Source organism: Trichomycterus rosablanca, chromosome 4 (assembly GCF_030014385.1).
Source record: "Trichomycterus rosablanca isolate fTriRos1 chromosome 4, fTriRos1.hap1, whole genome shotgun sequence".
Classification (NCBI taxonomy): domain Eukaryota; kingdom Metazoa; phylum Chordata; class Actinopteri; order Siluriformes; family Trichomycteridae; genus Trichomycterus; species Trichomycterus rosablanca.
In genome coordinates, this window is record NC_085991.1 from 11,228,006 (window position 1) to 11,238,516 (window position 10,511).

General features: G+C 38.9%; 2 non-coding genes across 2 annotated transcripts; one reads left to right on the plus strand and one right to left on the minus strand.

The window, feature by feature from the left end:
• The first annotated feature begins 8,915 nt into the window (after window positions 1-8,915).
• trnae-uuc (transfer RNA glutamic acid (anticodon UUC)) lies at window positions 8,916-8,988 on the plus strand. The gene has a single exon. It is a non-coding gene; the product is annotated as a tRNA-Glu (tRNA).
• Window positions 8,989-10,224: 1,236 nt separating this feature from the next.
• On the minus strand, window positions 10,225-10,306 carry trnas-gcu (transfer RNA serine (anticodon GCU)). Its single transcript has one exon. It is a non-coding gene; the product is annotated as a tRNA-Ser (tRNA).
• Window positions 10,307-10,511: the final 205 nt, after the last annotated feature.

Here is a 10,511-nt window from a genome sequence, read left to right on the forward strand (position 1 = left end):
CTGCATGCATATCCGTAGGTCTGCCAGTCCAGCTGCCCCAGCACAATGTATCACAGGATTTAATACACAAAGCGGCATATTAAACATAAATTCTTATTCCTGCCATAATACTCCTGCCATATTTAAACATAAACTCTCATTCCTACCATTATACTCCCCCCTTTTTTCAAATTTTACAATCAAATCTTGAAAATAAAACATTAAATAAACCTTCTAAATGTGTTTATCCTGTTGGAAAGCACAGAATTTTAAAGTTAGTTCAATCAAAGTCTGGTGTTAGCTGGACCTGTAAACAAATAATGTCGTTAGTGAGCAGTGGAAGGTGTGCAACAGCTTTGTCGGCAGTGTCACCTCTGGCATTGTCCTGTAAAATTGGAACAAAACTTTACTTAAATAGTTCCACTTAAATTGAATAGGAGGGACAATGACACAAAGTATCATTTGCTAAAATTTTTAACTAAGCCCACTTGTTTCCTGTCTGTTGCAGCATCTCTGGATGCAAATCCTTTCACAAACATTTCCAATTCAGGATTCCTATCAGGCCCAGAAAAAATAGATAGAGTAATACAGTCATGATGTTCACCATCTCCTGCAATTAGTAAAAAGTGGTAGGATTAAGTATATTACAGCATTTGATAATAATGTTCAATTTTAGAAGTACACTGTAGTATTTATACAATCATTAACTTGATACGTGAGATGTTTTCCTTTCAGTTATAGAACATAATTTGGCACTAACCGAGTTAGATAAGTATAACCCTCAAGATCACTTAGTATAACTACGGATATTTCTGTAGCAGACAAAGACAGAAAGAAAATTCTGCACAAATCCAGAAGGGATCAGAGTCCCTGTCTTGTACAGAAATAGTGGTACCTTCAGGCATTATTTCCAATTTAATTCAAGAGGCAAACAAATGATCACACCTCATAAGATTTATAGGGCTATGAAATCTCACTCTTTACAACTACACAATATTTTAGAAACAGTAACATGTTAGCTTTTACCTTTTACTTGTATTCAGCATTTGTACACAGTGAAAAACACGACATCACTCTCAAATAAACATAAGCTTTGACAATATATAATCTAATATATTACCATATGTCCTAATCAGAGGTGGAAAGAGTACCAAAAAATTGTATTCAAGTAAAAGTACTATTACTTTAATTAATCTTTACTTAATTACAAGTAAAGTTACTACTCTGAAAATCCACTCAAGCAAAAAGTAGAAAGTAACTCATTTAAAATGTACTCACCGAGTAAACAGCAGGGGGTCTCCTCTGTGTAATGTAAACGGGAGTGGATACAAACCTCAACAGTAGTTTTTAATTCAAATGTAATAGAAGAAACGTTGTCCTTAACTCAAATGCAATAGAAGAAACATGTTGATGCAACAATCAAAACAGTTAGGGATGTGTAATGCGTCATTTCAAATGACATAAAACTTTTTTTCAAACTGTACAACCACCAGCGATGTGTCGCAAAATGATTCGAATCCATGAATCGGCTCTTCTAACCGAAACAAAGGAACCGACTCTTCCGGCAGTCGCCATGTAAACACGCGGCTCTTCAAAAGGAACCGAGACAAAAGACTCGACTCCCTGTCGCAACTCACTGAATTCGCGATTTCTTTAGCGTTTTTTTATTTTTATTTTGCTCGGTAACAGATGCTATTCAAAATGTAACAATTACTAATACAAAACATACTTAAGCAAAAGCAAAATTACAGTCTGTGAAATGTGCTTTAAAAACTACTGTGTTACAGTAACCAGTGTGATCAGAGCGGTAACACTAAGCACTGGATTCGTGTATGTATGTGTATTGATCGAATTTGTTTAAAATCATATCCCCGCTATTGAAACATTCCCCACTTGCGACATATTGATGTCGAATTATTGCCCAGCATTACCCCACACATTAAAACAAAAAACAATATAACAATCTCTCAACAATACATGCAAAGCTCCTAACACGATTAACAAGCGTTGGGTTAGTCAAAAAAATGTTAATCTTATTCACTATAACAACTCTGATTAAGGAGATTTTCCTTAACTATTTGTGTGAAAATGTCCTATGTCACACATGGATGAATTCCACTCTAAGTACCCCCTTTCCTGGTTTAAGAACCTTAAAGTTTAAGAACGCTATCTACCTTAAAACACACTTAATAAGGTACCATAAATACTTCATCTTAACTCAGTTATCTTAAGATTATAAAAATAAAGTTGATTATAAAATTAACTGCAGCACTTACCCAATCCAGGCGTACAAAGACAAAGATAGCCGATGGACAAGATACGGCAAGCTGCTCACATAGAGCCAAAAAGGCGGATACACAGAAAACCACGCTCAGCTCTCCCAGAGCCAAAATGGTGGACAGACAGAAAACCACGCTCAGCTCTCCCAGAGCCAAAATGGTGGACAGACAGAAAACCACGCTCAGCTCTCCCAGAGCCAAAATGGTGGACAGACAGAAAACCACGCTGCGTTCTCAAGAAACAAAATGGCGGATAGACGGGAGACCACGTTGCATTCCCAAGACAAAATGGCGTACAGACAGAGCCAAAATGGCGGACAGACAGAAAGCCACGCTGCGTTCTCAAGAAACAAAATGGCGGATAGACGGGAGACCACGTTGCATTCCCAAGACAAAATGGCGGACAGACAGAAAGCCAAAATGGCGGACAGACAGAAAAACACGCTGCGTTCTCAAGAAACAAAATGGCGGATAGACGGGAGACCACGTTGCATTCCCAAGACAAAATGGCGGACAGACAGAAAGCCAAAATGGCGGACAGACAGAAAAACACGCTGCGTTCTCAAGAAACAAAATGGCGGATAGACGGGAGACCACGTTGCATTCCCAAGACAAAATGGCGGACAGACAGAAAGCCAAAATGGCGGACAGACAGAAAAACACGCGTGTGCAAGATGGCGGACAAACAAAAGGTTACATATAAATACGCACAGAAACACTGACAAACAAACTCCCGATGTACTGTTTTCGAACCAAATTTAGAATTTAAAGTAGTCTAATTAACCGAACTCCGTTCCCAAAACAGTCAAGTCCGAATTTTAGGACAATCTTTTTCATAGAATCCCGTCCTTTGAACAGCCAGACTCCTAAGATTTCCACGTTCAAATCATAGAACCCCGTCCTTTGAACTGCCAGGTAATAGATTTCCAACGTTCGCTCATTCATAGAATCCCGTTTTTTAAACTGCCAGACCCTAGGTTTTACAACGCTCGAATTATAGAATCTCGTTTTTTAAACTGCCAGACCCTATTATTTCCAACGCTCGAATCATAGAATCCCGTTTTTCAAACTGCCAGACTTCTAGATCCAACGCTCGAAAATTTGAGATCTATAGAATTAACCCAGTCCCAGACTCGTTAAAACTTAGATCTTTCGAATCACGCGCCCCTGCTTTTGAAACAGACAGACACGTTTCGCTCCAATGGTGTTCCGGGTGAAGCCTCTGCCGAACAGCCCTTTACCGTTTATTTTGCTCGGTCTGATTCAAACTCAGCAATCAGGAAACATAAATTTTTTAGCTCCAACATATATTCACAGTTTTAAACTATCTAAAGATACTTTAGTAATTTAATCAGACACTTACGGATTCTGAGATTCACTTTCACACTCAGTACACTAAATAATAAATGCATCTAATATATATACAGAGAACGTCTGTTTACCTTAAGTAGGCGCGCCCTTGTACTGAGTACAAAATATTTTTTCAGAATTCCAGGTCTTACCTTGATCAGCTGAATTAATTCTGATGCAATTCTCAGACCTCTTGAACCATCCTCTGGCTACCATTTGTTAGGATGAATCTTTTGGTTCAAAAAGGTCCTGAAGAAAGCAGTCGAGAAGTCCAGGAAGTACTCTTTAAAACACTTTATTAAGTGTAAAAATTATCTGTGAATATATATCAGAGCTAAGCCGACCGGCGCTCCTTACTCCTGCAGTCTAGAAAAACCACGTAAGAAAGAGGCCTAGCCTTTCTCCCCGCCAGTTTTTAAACTCAGCTAGGCTCCTCCTCCTTTACTGCTGGTGGAGCCAATGAAGTGTGCTAACAAGCCCCGGGCTCTGCCTCCCCCCCCTTCTGTAGGAGTCAGGGAGAGAGCCTAGCCGGCGACATGTTGGACAAAAGACCACGTGGCCTGGATGTCGTAAAGCTTGGAAAATGCCCATATTAAATGTACGTTTTTATGTTCCGAAAAACCTAACATTGTATAAAGTTTAGTGGCTCAAAAAGTCGGTTTATTATTAAATAGTATTTCATTCTTTTATTGTTTGCTTGTTGTTGTGGTTATTTCCTGTCCTGTTTTTAACCACTATGGTGGTTGAGCAGCTATGTCTGACTCTCCACCTCCAAAGAAAGTCAAGGTCCACAGCAGAATGTTGTCCAAAAAATAAGGCTTGATTTATTTGAAATAATACAAGATACAGTTTAGTTTGTACAGTATAGAATGATTTCCTGTCACTGTGGGCTGCAGAGCACAGTAGTAGAGAGCAGAATCTGATACTGCAGCAGAGGAGATCTTCAGATCCACTCGATTTTTTTCTTCATTTATTTTTGCAGAAAACCCAGAAACTTACGGAAGCGTATTGCTGCCACACAGATAAAAAAAAAATACCGTCAGTATGTCGTTATAACGAGAAAAGATGTCGTTATAACGAGAAAATATGTCGTTATAACGAGAAAGGATGTCGTTATAATGAGAAAAGGATGTCATTATAACGAGAAAAGGATGTCGTTATAACGAGAAAAGGATGTCGTTATAACGAGAAAAGATGTCGTTATAACGAGAAAGGATGTTGTTATAACGAGAAAGGATGCTGTTATAACGAGAAAGGATGTCGTTATAACGAGAAAAGGATGTCGTTAAAACGAGAAAAGGATATCATTATAACGAGAAAAGTTAATTACCTTAAATGCTGCATAGCTGATGGAAGCGTATCTGCTGATGGAGAGACAGTTTGCACACATGCATGATGCTGTAGCTTGTGTAACCTTACAGCTCGACATGCTGATCAAGATTCTCCTTTAGGAGCAACAATGTCTAAACTTTAATATTCAATATCTGTCTGACATTCGGCATTCCGATCTAAATAATCTACTTATTTTATGATTTCTTACACAAATGAAAATAGTCAACATAATACAAAAACTATTTTATGTTAATTGTAAGATTACGTGTATTTATCTAAAGAAAGGTTATAATGAAACCGTTTATCAAGCTCCCACTTCATCTAATGAGTTAGGGACCATCATAAAACTAACTGAGAAACGTAGGAAACATGCACTTATCCAGACTAACAAATCTATTTAACTCTTGTATGTTTTTTATTTTGGGAAATATAATTTGTATATTTTAAATATAAATTGATTACAGATTTATTGATCTTTATTTAAATATAATGTAAAATAAATACTATGTTATTTCAAAAAATAAGGTGTGTGTAGTAGGTGAGAAACATTGATGTGTTTGTGTAAAAATTGTTTGACATTAATTCATCAAATCATACAAGATTTAAATGGATTTATTAGTCTGGATAAGTGCAGAGTAAATGTCTCCTACGTTTCTCAGTTAGTTTTATGACGGTCCCTAACTCGTTAGGTGAAGTGGGAGCTTGATAAACGGTTTCATTATACCTTTCTTTAGATAAATACACGTAATCTTAAAATTAACATAAACTTGTTTTTTGTAGTATGTTGACTATTTTCATTCGTGTAAGAAATCATAAAATAAGTGGGTCTTATGTGTTTTTTCAACCACTTATTTAGATCGGAATGCCGAATGTCAGACAGATGTTGAATATTAAACTAAGTTTAGACATTGTTGCTCCTAAAGGAGAATCTTGATCAGCATGTCGAGCTGTAAGGTTACACAATCTACAGCATCATGCATGTGTGCAAACTGTCTCTCCATCAGCAGATACGCTTCCATCAGCTATGCAGCATTTAAGGTAATTAACTTTTCTCGTTATAACGACATCCTTTTCTCGTTTTAACGACATAATTTTCTTATTTTAACGACATCCTTTCTTGTTATAACGACATATTTTCTTGTTAAAACGACATCCTTTTCTCGTTAAAACGACATACTGACGGTATTTTATTTGATCTGTGTGGCAAAAACCGCAGCTTCTTTACTATATTCATCAACCAGAATAATGAACTCTGGTCTAAATGTGGAGAACTGACGATACCACTGCAGGTAATTATTGTTACCAGATCCTTTGTAATTGCAGGATAAAGTAAGAGTCTCTCTCCAAGACAGTTTTAGTGGTTGAAACTGAATTAATTTCCTGTGCATGATTAAAACCTGTGGACAGAGAAAGAACAATGTTTATTTATATGTAAACATATGAGTGCAAGAAAAAAAACTGAGAAGAATCTAGCAGCAGATACATTGTAACTTCTATTTAAGGTTTAGATAAAGGTTCTCATGTGTTATGTGATGTTATTTCTCACCTAAAACAATGGAAAGAAGACACAGAAATCCAGACAATGCCATGACTGATCTGCAGAATATTGTAGCTCAACACCTGCTATCATATCTTATGCATAAGTAAACCATTTCCTCTCTTTAACTTCCTTTTCCAGCAGTACAGCCCTGTTACAGAGTTTAGTAACATGTAGATGAAGTAATGTGTATACTTACACTCACTACATCTGTGTGGAACAAAACCTACCATCTATTTGTACTGTATAACTGATTATTTATGTAAATATTATATGTAATATGTTTATTCTTACAGAACTGCTGTCTTTTTTATATTTGATGTAAACATTAACTTAAACTCTTGATTTATGTATTATTATGTATTTAATGTATTGCACTATTGGCACATAACTGTTAGTACATTTGGTTAATAATACAGTGCCTTGCAAAAGTATTCAGCCCCCTTGAACTTTTCAACCTTTTGCCACATTTCAGGCTTCAAACATAACGATATGAAATTGTAATTTTTTGTAAAGAATCAACAACAACTGGGACACAATCGTGAAGTGGAACGAAATTTATTGGATATTTTAAACTTTTTTTAGAAATAAAAAACTAAAAAGTGGGGCGTGCAATATTATTCAGCCCCTTTACTTTCAGTGCAGCAAACTCACTCCAGAAGTTCAGTGAGGATCTCTGAATGATCCAATGTTGACCTAAATGACTGATGGTAATAAATAGAATCCACCTGTGTGTAATCAAGTCTCCGTATAAATGCACCTGCTCTGTGACAGTCTCAGAGTTCTGTTTAAAGCGCAGAGAGCATCATGAAGACCAAGGAACACACCAGGCAGGTCCGAGATACTGTTGTGGAGAAGTTTAAAGCCGGATTTGGATACAAAAAGATTTCCCAAGCTTTAAACATCTCAAGGAGCACTGTGCAAGCGATCATATTGAAATGGAAGGAGTATCAGACCACTGCAAATCTACCAAGACCCGGCCGTCCCTCTAAACTTTCAGCTCAAACAAGGAGAAGACTGATCAGAGATGCAGCCAAGAGGCCCATGATCACTCTGAATGAACTGCAGAGATCTACAGCTGAGGTGGGAGACTCTGTCCATAGGACACAATCAGTCGTACACTGCACAAATCTGGCCTTTATGGAAGAGTGGCAAGAAGAAAGCCATTTCTCAAAGATATCTATAAAAAGTCACCTGGGAGACACACCAAACATGTGGAAGAAGGTGCTCTGGTCAGATGAAACCAAAATCGAACTTTTTGGCCACAATGCAAAACGTTATGTTTGGCGTAAAAGCAACACAGCTCATCACCCTAAACACACCATCCCCACTGTCAAACATGGTGGTGGCAGCATCATGGTTTGGGCCTGCTTTTCTTCAGCAGGGACAGGGAAGATGGTTAAAATTGATGGGAAGATGGATGGAGCCAAATACAGGACCATTCTGGAAGAAAACCTGTTGCAGTCTGCAAAAGACCTGAGACTGGGACGGAGATTTATCTTCCAACAAGACAATGATCCAAAACATAAAGCAAAATCTACAATGGAATGGTTCACAAATAAACGTATCCAGGTGTTAGAATGGCCAAGTCAAAGTCCAGACCTGAATCCCATCGAGAATCTGTGGAAAGAGCTGAAAACTGCTGTTCACAAACGCTCTCCATCCAACCTCACTGAGCTCGAGCTGTTTTGCAAGGAAGAATGGGCAAAAATTTCTGTCTCTCGATGTGCAAAACTGATAGAGACATACCCCAAGCGACTTGCAGCTGTAATCGCAGCAAAAGGTGGCGCTACAAAGTATTAACGCAAGGGGGCTGAATAATATTGCACGCCCCACTTTTCAGTTTTTTATTTCTAAAAAAAGTTTAAAATATCCAATAAATTTCGTTCCACTTCACGATTGTGTCCCACTTGTTGTTGATTCTTCACAAAAAATTACAATTTCATATCGTTATGTTTGAAGCCTGAAATGTGGCAAAAGGTTGAAAAGTTCAAGGGGGCTGAATACTTTTGCAAGGCACTGTAAGTGAAGTATTTATCATGGTAAGCAATAAGCCAAAGACACTCGCAAAAAGTGCACTGAAAGACACGTCAAAAATCTGCACACAAGCATTTAGAAGGAAAAAAAGAAGGCTTACCATATAATCACAACAGCACTGTACCTACTGTAAAATATGTACAGGGTGAGTCAAAAGTCTCAAACACTCTTTTATTTCAGAAACGAATGGGAAAATATCTGAATACCCCAGAAAGTAATGGGTGAGGGGGCATATCTATCAAGGGCAAGTTTTTCCAATGGGAAGGTGGTCATGTAGCATATCAAATAACAGATTGCCACAAGATATCTCGTGTATGGTTCTCAGATCCAACAATGCAGGTCTTGTCAAAGTGGGAAGAATTGACTGATGCTGGCGTCAGCCGATGGCGAGTCCGTCAGTTTCCCATATGGTCTTACTGGTCAGGATTCCTGGTTTTCACCCAGGCGGCCCGGGTTCGACTCCCGGTATGGGAATTTGCCTTTATGATAGGACTCGAGCAAAACTTTGCCTATTAGTTCCTCTGTGCCATGTTGCTGTAGCTCATGAAGCTTGTTCTGTTGGAACTATGACTGCAGTCTATCAGGGAGCAGTGGACGTAAGCTGGACTTGGCTGACGGTTGGAATGCCTTGATCGTATAGTGGTTAGTACTCTGCATTATGGCTGCAGCAACCCCGGTTCGAATCCGGGTCACGGCAGGGGTTTTTTGTATGCCGTGCTTCAAAGTTTTCCATTCTCTCATTGGTCAAAAGACAGAAATGAGGCTGGAGCTTTTGGGAAGTCACAAGCCCTGTCTCACAGGGGCCAGTGGTGCAATGGATAATGCGTCTGGCTTTGGATCAGAAGATTCTAGGTTCGACTCCTGGCTGGCTCAGTTACCTTGTGCCTTTTTTGTCTTTCTAACTCCACAAAGTGGAGACAACAATTTAAACAATGTGTGATTACTAATCTGTATGTCATTAACATTATATTAAAAGAACGGCTGTATAAGATGAACTGCTTCTGTTTGGTGTTATAGTTGTGATTTTTTTCGTGAGCAGCACCAGATCTGAAAGCAAGAGTTTCAGGGGTTTTGTTCAGTGGTCTGGTTTTCGAACCCACATGTGCAGAGAACAATGGATTAGCCATCCATCACCTTAACCACGCAGCCACCTCGTCTTGCTTTACCTGCTTGTTTCTGGTCTGATTGGTCTGATTGATCAATGTAGATTTTGTAGATTTGTAAAAGACTGAACAAATAATGCACTAATGCAGTGTGCGTGCACATTCTGGTAAACACCCAGATATTTCTTAAAAGGCAATGTAGCTGTTCAAGCCGTCTGGGTTGATCAATCAGACCAATCGGCCCAGAAACACATTTTCCTAGGCAGGTTGAGACGAGGTGGTTGAGTGGTTAAGGCGATGGACTGCTAATCCATTGTGCTCTGCACGTATGGGTTCGAATACCATTCTCATTGAAATCCAAGCCTTTAAGCATTGAACAAAACCCCTGAAACGCTTGCTTTCAGCTCTGTGCAAAATATTGGCACTACTCACAGAAAACTCACAACTGTAACACCAAATATAAGCAGTTCATCTTATACAGCCAATCTATTAATACAGTGTTAATGCCATACAGATTAGTAACCACACATTGTTTAACAGTCTCCACTTGTGGATTTGTGGAGCTGGATTATTGAGCATGCATTAAGAATTTAAAAGCTATTGTTTTCGACGAGGATGGGATTCGAACCCATGCGTGCAGAGCACAATGGATTAGCAGTCCATCGCCTTAACCACTCGGCCACCTCGTCTGGTCAAGCTATGAGGAATGCTCTTTCTGGTTGAAGAAAACCTGCTCCAGAGCGCTCTGGACCTCAGACTGGGGTGAAGATTTACCTTCCAACATGACAACAACACGAAGCACACAGCCAAGAGAACAAAGGAGTGGCTTCGGAGAAAGTCTGTGAATGTCCTTGAGTGGCCCAGCCAGAGCCCAGACCTGAATCCAATCAAACA